This window comes from Schistocerca americana, chromosome 1 (assembly GCF_021461395.2).
Source record: "Schistocerca americana isolate TAMUIC-IGC-003095 chromosome 1, iqSchAmer2.1, whole genome shotgun sequence".
Lineage (NCBI taxonomy): Eukaryota > Metazoa > Arthropoda > Insecta > Orthoptera > Acrididae > Schistocerca > Schistocerca americana.
Genome location: NC_060119.1, coordinates 220,558,526 through 220,568,764, shown reverse-complemented (window position 1 = coordinate 220,568,764; position 10,239 = coordinate 220,558,526).

The window sequence follows — 10,239 nt, the reverse complement described above, 5'->3', positions numbered from 1 at the left end:
GGTTCCTTCAGCATCAACTCCTCCAAGACCCAGGCAATCATCATAGGCTGCACCACCTGCTCCTTCCATCTCCACAATTTCTACCTAACCATTTATGGTCGTCCTATCCACCTCACTCCCACCCTAAAACACCTTGGCCTCACCCTTGACCGCCACCTCACCTGGACTCCCCATCTCCTTACAATCCAATGCAAAGCCCACAACAGACTCTGCCTCCTGAAACTCCTGTCCGACCGGACATGGGGACTGCATCCTTCCACCATCCTTCACACCTACAAATCCTTGACCTGCCCCTTCCTTTGTTATGCTAGTGTTGCTTGGATTTCCACCCCTCCCAGATTCTATGCAGCCCTCCAAATCCTAGAATGTCATGCACTCCGCCTCGCCTTCCGTACCTGCTTTCCGTCCCCCACACACCCTCTACAACCTCATCCCCTTCCCCCACCTTCTTCTTTTCCTCGACCACATCCACACCCTGTACATTGGCTGCCAACTCAATCCTCCATACCCCCTGGTGCCCCCCTTCCTTTCCACCCACAGCCCGTTGCCGCACCTTTACCATTGTGTCCCGCCCTCTCTCCATCTCCACACCCTCCATCTCCTTTCCCAATGCACCTTCCAGCACCTACCCCTCCTAGATGATGAGCTTCACCCTGACGTCTACCCCTCCCGCCAACTCTAACCCTACCTTCCCCCTCCCACTCCTCAGGGCTCCCTCTCCCTTCCTCTTCTCTTCCCCTGAGCAGTTTTCCTCCCTCCTCCACTCCCCTCCAGTTCCAGTGCCTCCCTTTGTGTCTCTGCACTCCCTCCTGACTTGCTTTCCCTCTCCATCTCCCTCCCTGCCCACCTCCTGCCCCTTGGTGCGCCCCATGCTCACTTTTCCTCCTTCCCCACTGCACCTTGCTCTCCCCTCTCTTGCCCACCGCTCAGGCTTCTCCCTCAGCAGATCCCTCCCAGCAGTTTTTATTCTTCATTGTGTGTGCTTCATCTCTTACAGTGGTTTTAAAGTGTTTTTGTTCTGGAGTGTTTTAATACTGTGGCCAACTTTTAACCTGTGTGTGTGACTTTAGTGTATTTTAAGTGCTCCACGAATTGCCAAATGTGTTTTTTAACTTTTTGTCAACTTTTTTAACTGTTCCACAATGAATGTCTCCATGTCAGTGTATATTTTAACCCCCATTGTCTTTACCTCTTCTGTTTTTATGTTTCCCTTTCTTTATTGCCTTTATATGTATAGTTTTCTTCTTTTATTAATTGTTATGTCACTTGGGTGAAGAGTGGTGGATTGTGCTATTGTCTTGCTACCAGCCTTCCCCTGCCCATATTGGGCAGGAGAATGAAATCACAGTAAAGAAAAAAATAAAAACCATGTTTGTCCACCCTATTCTGGAGTATTGCTGTTTTGTGTGGGATCCACATCAGGTGGGACTGATGGATGACATCAAAAAAGTTCAAAGAAGGGTGGCTTGCTTTGTACCATCACATAATAGGGGAGACAGTGTCACAGACATGACACCTGAATTGGAGTGGCAATCATTAAAGCAAAAACATTTTTCAGTGCAACAGGATCTCATGAAATTTTAATCAACAGTTTTCTCCTCTGATTGTGAAAACATTCTGTTGGCATCCACCTACATAGGGACAAATGATCATTACTATAAAATAAGAGAAATCAGGGATCACATGGAAAAATTTAAGTGCTCATTTTTCCCACATGCCCTTCGAGAGTGGAAGGGTAGAGAGACAGCTTGAAGGTGGTTCACTGAACCCTCTGCTAGGCACTTTGTTGTGAATAGCAGATTAATCATGTAGATCTAGATTTAGATGTAGACTTAAGGCAATATGTAATGTAGTGAAATGAGAGAGCGGACAACCACCCACAGAACAGGATAACATCACCACTGAGCTGAAAGGAAGGGCTATAAGATATCAAATCTATGTAATAATGATTGGTCTTTAAATATGTCTGCTTGTGTCTGTATGTGTGGATGGATATGTGCGTGTGTGCGAGTGTATACCTGTCCTTTTTTCCCCCTAAGGTAAGTCTTTCCGCTCCCGGGATTGGAATGACTCCTTACCCTCTCCCTTAAAACCCACCTCCTTTCGTCTTCCCCTCTCCTTCCCTCTTTCCTGATGAGGCAACAGTTTGTTGCAAAAGCTTGAATTTTGTGTGTATGTTTGTGTTTGTTTGTGTGTCTATCGACCTGCCAGCGCTTTTGTTCGGTAAGTCACCTCATCTTTGTTTTTATATATAATAATGATTTCTTATGTATAGTAGGAATCATAAAGACAAACAGTTCAAGAGAAAAATCACAGCAGTATGTTGATAAAGTAACTCTGATAAAATTCAATTATATGACTGTATCACCAACATCTCCTTCCAAAATTAAGAAAATTATATATTCTCTCAAAAATATAAGCTCATCTGGCTTTGATGATGCTTATAATGAAGTACTAGAGATTTGTTCCCATATAATAAGCCCAGTCTTATCTGAAATATGTAACACATCATTAACACAAGACATTTTTTTAGAGAGACCAAAATATGCCATTATCAAAACTCTATTTAAGAAAGGTGATAGGAGAGATGTTGGTAACTACCTATCTGTTTCACTGCTGACATCATTTTCCAAAATTTTTGAGTAGTGGTCTCACCCTCAATTTTAAAAAGACACAGCATATTCAGTTCTGCACATCTAGGGGTTCTACACTAGTGATAAGTGCCACACATGGTGAGGAAATAACAAATATGGTGGAAACTTCAAAATACTCAAGTGTCCATATTGAAGAAAATTTAAACTGGAAAAAGCTCATTTTGGAACTCCTAAATCAACTTAGTTCAGCCAATTTAAACTGTAAAAATCTTCATTTTGGAACTCCTAAATCAACTTAGTTCAGCCACATGTGCACTTACACTCATTGCAAATCTCGTGGAGAGGCAAATCAGTAAGTTAACATATTTTTCATACTTCCATTTAGCAATATCATATGGAATAATGTTCTGCAGATGATGAAGAAATTGATGAAATGTATGATGAGATAAAAGAAATTATTCAGGTAGTGAAGAGAGACGAAAATTTAATAGTCATGAGTGACTGGAATTTAAGAGTAGGAAAAGGGAGAGAAGGAAACATAGTAGATGATTGTGGATTGGGGGTAAAAAATGAAAGAGGAAGCCGCCTGGTAGAATTTTGCACGGAGCATAACTTAATCATAGCTAACACTTGGTTCAAGAATCATGAAAGAATCTTGTATACATGGAAGAAGCCTGAAGATACTAGAAGGTATCAGATAGATTATATAATGGTAAGACAGAGATTTAGGAACCAGGTTTTAAATTGTAAGACATTTCCAGGGGCAGATGTGGACTCTGACCATAATCTGTTAGTTATGAACTGTAGATTAAAACTGAAGAAACTGCAAAAAGGTGGGAATTTAAGGAGATGTGACCTGGATAAACTGACTAAAACTAGAGGTTGTACAGAGTTTCAGGGAGAGCATAAGGGAACAATTGACAGGAATGGGGGAAAGAAATACAGTAGAAGAAGAATGGGTAGCTCTGAGGGATCAAGTAGTGAAGTCAGCAGAGGATCAAGTAGGTAAAAAGACTAGGGCTAGTAGAAATCCTTGGGTAACAGAAGAACTATTGAATTTAATTGATGAATGGAGAAAATATAAAAAGGCAGTAAATGAAGCAGGCAAAAAGGAATACAAACGTCTCAAAAATGAGATTGACAGGAAGTGCAAAATGGCTAAGCAGGGATGGCTGGAGGACAAATGTAAGGATGTAGAGGCTTATCTCACTAGGGGTAAGATAGATACTGCCTACAGGAAAATTAAAGAGACCTTTGGAGAAAAGAGAGCCACTTGTATGAATATCAAGAGCTCAGATGGAAACCCAGTTCTAAGCAAAGAAGGGAAAGCAGAAAGGTGTTAGCAGTATATAGAGGATCTATACAAGGGCAATGTACTTGAGGACAATGTTATGGAAATGGAAGAGGATGTAGATGAAGATCAAATGGGAGATACAATACTGCGTGAAGAGTTTGACAGAGCACTGAAAGATCTAAGTCGAAACAAGGCCCCGGGAGTAGACAACATTCCATTAGAACTACTGACGGCCTTGGGAGAGCCAGTCCTGACAAAACTCTACCATCTGGTGAACAAGATGTATGAGACAGGCGAAACACCCTCAGACTTCAAGAAGAATATAATAATTCCAATCCCTAAGAAAGCAAGTGTTGACAGATGTGAAAATTACCGAACTATCAGTTTAACAAGTCACAGCTGCAAAAAACTAACGCAAATTCTTTAAAGACGAATGGAAAAACTGGTAGAAGCCGACCTTGGTGAAGATCAGTTTGGATTCGGCAGAAATGTTGGAACACGTGAGGCAATACTGACCCTACGACTTATCTTAGAAAATAGATCAAGGAAATGCAAACCTACATTTTTAGCATTTGTAGGCTTAGAGAAAGCTTTTGACAATGTTGACAGGAATACTCTCTTTCAAATTCTAAAGGTGGCAGGGGTAAAATACAGGGAGCAAAAGGCTATTTACAATTTGTACTGAAACCAGATGGCAGTTATAAGAGTCAAGGGGCATGAAAGCGAAGCAGCGGTTGGGAAGGGGGTGAGACAGGGTTGTAGCCTGTCGCCGATGTTATTCAATCCAAATATTGAGCAAGCAGTAAAGGAAACAAAAGAAAAATTCAGAGTAGGTATTAAAATCCATGGAGAAGAAATAAAAACTTTAAGGTTCGCCAATGACATTGTAATTCTGTCAGAGATAGCAAAGGACTTGGAAGAGTTGTTGAACGGAATGGACAGTGTCTTGAAAGGAAGATATAAGATGAAGATCAACAAAAGCAAAACGAGGATAATGGAATGTAGTCGAATTAAGTTGGGTGATGCTGAGGGAATTTGATTAGAAAATGAGACACTTAAAGTAGTAAAGGAGTTTTGCTATTTGGGGAGCAAAATAACTGATGATGGTCGAAGTAGAGAGGATATAAAATGTAGACTGACAATGGCAAGGAAAGCGTTTCTGAAGAAGAGAAATTTGTTAACATCGAGTACAGATTTAAGTGTCAGGAAGTTGTTTCTGAAAGTATTTGTATGGAGTGTAGCCATGTATGGAAGTGAAACATGGACGATAAATAGTTTGGACAAGAAGAGAATAGAAGCTTCCGAAATGTGGTGCTACAGAAGAATGCTGAAGATTAGATGGGTAGATCACATAACTAATGAGGTGGTATTGAATAGAATTTGGGAGAAGAGGAGTTTGTGGCACAACTTGACAAGAAGGAGGGACCGGTTGGTAGGACATGTTCTGAGGCATCAAGGGATCACAAATTTAGCATTGGAGCGCAGCGTGGTGGGTAAAAATCGTAGAGGGAGACTAAGAGATGAATACACTAAGCAGATTCAGAAGGATGTAGGTTGCAGTAAGTACTGGGAGATGAAGAAGCTTGCACAGGATCGAGTAGCATGGAGAGCTGCATCAAACCAGTCTCAGGACTGAAGACAACAACAACAATGTTCTAGGGTAACTCATCTTTAAGAAAGAAAGTCTACATTGCTCAAAAACGTGCTGTAAGAATAATATATGGTGTTTTCCCATGACATCTTGTACACATCTGTTTAAGGAGTTGGGCATTTTCACTACTGCTTCACAATATATTGATTCCCTCATGATGTTTATTGTAGATAATGCACTGCACTTACAAAGGAACAATGATGTACATAATGCAATACCAGGTGGAAAAATGATGTTCATCACTCGACATTAAGGTTGTCTTTAGTGCAAAAATCAGTGCAGAATGCTGCAGCTAAAATTTTTGATCATTTATCCAGTGTAAAATATCTGACAGAGAGCAAAATAAAAATTTGAAAGTAAACTGAAAAAGTTCCTCCTTGACAACTCCTTCTACTCCGTAAAAGACTTTCTATTTTTGTAATGTGTAAAAGGTTGTGGGTAGGCATTACTAACTCACACCTGTAAATATTTAAAAAAATTTAAAAAACTCAAAAATATTCAGCATGTAGCCATATTTACAAACTCATTTGCGATGTGAATGTAAAATGATTCATTTCACACCATTACGATTTATCATGCAAAATAATCCATGGAATATGAAACTAACTAACTAACTAACAGCCTGCTGTTCTCCTTCTTCATAAGACAGGTAAAATACAATGAATGAATAATGACATGGAGTGTCTGAAAGATATTTTACCACTGTAGTGATATGACGTGTAATATATTCCACATTATAGAATGACTAGCGAAATTAAGGCAGACATTACACTGATCATGATTTCATGTACATTCCTGTATCCACATACAGAAGGACTTTGATTTTGCAAGAATTAAGTTGAGAGCATTATATTGAGATTCCTCCATTATTACCATAGTATGGTTGTTCAAAATTTATTTGATAATAAGGTAAGATACTACATGGTGTTAATCACAATGTTTCAGTGCCTTACAACAATAATATACTATACAGTTCCTGGTGACAAAAATGCTGTACTTCACATGGGCATTTAAAAGTAAAATTGAATGTAAGTGCACCAGTTGAGCAAAGCAGAATCATATTGACCTCAGTTTACAATGGGTTTTAATATTCATTCATTTGTTGACATATCATGTTCTATCAATCCCATCATGGAGAGTACTCAGGAGTATTGGATGACTGAAGTTATACATTAAAGCCAGAAGAACTGCTAGCTACTCCTGCAAAGCATATTAACAACAAATTATGACTATCACTAATCTACTCAAACTTATTCGTAAAATGCTTTATATTTTAGAAGAAAAACAGCTACTTTCAAAAGAGCCACTGCTCCTCGTATACTACTTAGCTGCTGTTATTGTCTAGTACTTCAAAGAAAGCATTCTAACTTTACACAGACCACCATTAGCTGTGTATATGCTGGCGAAATCAGGATCTATCAGATTCAGACATTAGAGTTAGGTAGTGATATACCCTGCTAAACCTGCAGGACAGTGCAGGTAGTTGGAATTGTGGAAAGGGGACAAAATGAGCGGCTGTCAGTTACTCTCAAACACATACAACTTTATTTATTTGACCAAACATTACAGTACCAATTCTTGAACTTAGTTATTGGCTGAATAAGCAACACTATCTTATGCCTTAAAGGTATAACCACCTTAATTAAAAAAAATGGCTAAAAGCCATTAACTCAAAATTCAGATGCCAAAGAGAATATTTAGAAGGGAGAAGGCCTTGCATTAAGTAAGTTCTATAATTTGGCTGAAGGCCCAGAAATCTAACACTTGAAAAGCAACAACCTTAATTTAAAGACTGCTGAAGGCCCATGATTTAAGACTCAAGGTAAAATTAAATAAAAAAAACACAAGGCAGAAGGCCTTATCTTCAATTAGGCCAAAGGCCCAAACAGTCTTATGCTTGAAAGACAAAGATCCTTAATTTAAAAATGGCTCAAGGCCTCATGACTTAAAACTCAAGGTAAAATAAATTTAAACAACAAAGTCTTATCTTAAATTAGGCTGAAAGCCTCAAACAATCTAACACTTGACAAGCAAGAAACTTTTAATTTTAAAACTGCTGAAGGCCCATGACTTAAAATACAACTAAAATAATTTTTAGTAGGCAGAAGGCCCAAGGCTTTATCTTTAAACAATATTTTAATCAGGCTGAAGGTCCAAACAATCTAACACTTGACAAGCAAGGAATTTTAATTTTAAAGTGGCTGAAGGCCCATGACTTAAAACATCACCAAAAACAATTCAACTTTAATTCAAAACCATTGGTTATGAGCCATACAAATACACACAACAGAAAATAAGGAAAGGCAGTGCAGCTTACGGTGCTCAGATGTTTCAGGGGTCAGCCAGCTCTTGAAATACTAGCGATCACTTAGGTGATACAAGCAGTTGGCCCAACCATTCTCGATCTGATGACAACCCAACCAATAGACAGTCAACGGATCCACTGACAAGGTAACTTGTGGGGTAAAGGCATGGATGCCCAAAGCCAAGCATACATTAAGCTGTCAAACTACACACTGTGCTAGACAGCGACAACAAGGTGAGGAAAGGACACTGCCTGAATTTACGTCAATGGCCAGGGCACGTAACCGGAACGTTAATGGCCACAAGGCAGAAAATTCCACTGGTGCACTTCAATTGCAAATAACCAAATACAGTTAGACTCCACCGGATGGTGGCTAAAGCTTTGCAAACTTGAACACACACGTTGTTGCTCGTGGGAATGTCCCAACAGCCAACAATGAGAACCAGACGGCACAGTATGAACAGTCTTGACTTGCTGGTAAATTAAATCCAAACTCAACATTCGTGTCCAGGGTTGGTGAGCCACAGACCTCATAGCAATGGGAACAACCCCACACACTCTAACACTGCATAGAGACCACCAGCGAGCCCAGATAAACTATGCCCTGCGGAGATTTCCTCGCTGTTCCATGCCAACCGACCAATTGCCACACATCAGCAAGGAGTCAATACTAAAATAATGGAGCAGTTGACATGACAAGCTACACACAGTTTCACAAACACTAGATCAAAGAACACAACTAATGCTAAAAGCAGTGACCGAGCAATGACACGGCTGAACCACGAGTTGAGTCACACACCGCCAACCCATTAGCAATCGATGAGCAAATACACATCGTCCGGTAAGATGACCATCCGACAATCAACCAAGACCATCCTCAGTTCAAGTCATGTGTGCTGGTAACAGATGGGCGAGTCATGGCTGTCCAAGCTTCACTCCTGCTCCAACCCGACCGACTTCTGCCGTGTCCCAACTCTATGACTGCCAGGTCCAAACTGCCCTGCAGCAGCGTTCCAACTTGCTGCACGACAGATGTCAACGGGGAAGTAATAGCAGTCAGCAAAGATAATACAGCAGGGCTATATCGATAAGCGCTGCTGCTGCCGCTCATGGGCAGGCAAAGCAGCAACTCAGTGACAACAGAAATTGAAACTAACATAACAAAGTGGCAGTATGGTAAAAAAAAGGATGTAAAATAAGAGATGGTGCTAACATGAGCCACACATGGCTCATGCAGAGTATACATTCATGAGCCCAAGTACCAATGTATATTGTAGAAGAAGTGACAAATGGGGTATTATTTCACTTGGTGTTGAAATATTTGGGGCTTTCCAATTTCATCCATAATGTCCACCGGCAAGCTTTTATAGACTTTTGTCTCAGTATATAAAACTCCATTCTGAACCCTACAGAGGGATATGTACTCTAAATGGAAATTATTTTTTCTTCTTGTATTGTGGCTGTGAATTGCTGAATTTTTCCTAATTCACTCTTGATATTAACCACAAATTCCATTACGGAGTACATGTATACAGACGTAAGTGTAAGACCCTAGGTCCTTGAAGAGGCTTCTGCAAGATGTTTGGCTATCAACTTTACACAATATTCTTATTGCATGCTTCTGTACAATAAACTTTTTTTTTTAGCTGCAATTCCCCAGAAGATAATGCCATAGGAGTGAATTGAATGAATGGGAGTGCTAGAATCTCATTGGTACCTCGACTCAGTGAGAGATATTTTTGAGTGCAAAGCAGACAGAACTGAGCTTTTTGGTTAACTTATACACATACTGGTGCCACCTCAGTTTGTTATGCATTTGGGTACCCAGGGATTTCACTCATGGAGCCTTACGCAGTGCATTCCCATTGATGTCTACTTCTGGTACCTATAACACATTTTTATTTGTTTGAAACTGCATAATAGGAGTTTTTGTAAGACAAAAGGGTTACGGTGTTGGCTATGAGCCAGTTGTAAGCCTGCTCCATTATTTCCCTCGCTTTGCATGGGATGGAAGTGTTTGGACTTTTCCATCAATGTAGTTGTGTCATCAGCAAACATTACAGTTTTTGAGAAGTCCCCCAGTGTCCGCAATAAATCCTTTGTGTAGCCCAAAAGCAGGAGTGGGCCAAGTTTCAAAACTTGTGACCCAACATATTTAATGTTTCCACACTCTGAATTTAATCTTATTCCTGTTTTGTCATTAGCTAATGTGACTCTCTGTTTTCTATTATTAAGATATGGCTCCATCCACAGTGTTTCCATTGCAGAATTTTATGACCTACATAGTCAAAGGCCTTGGCAAGATCACAGAAAATGCCAATAAGGTAATTTTTGTCGTTTGGTTCTAGTAAAATTGAGAGTGTGAGTTCATAAATTGCCAGGCGGAGATATTCAC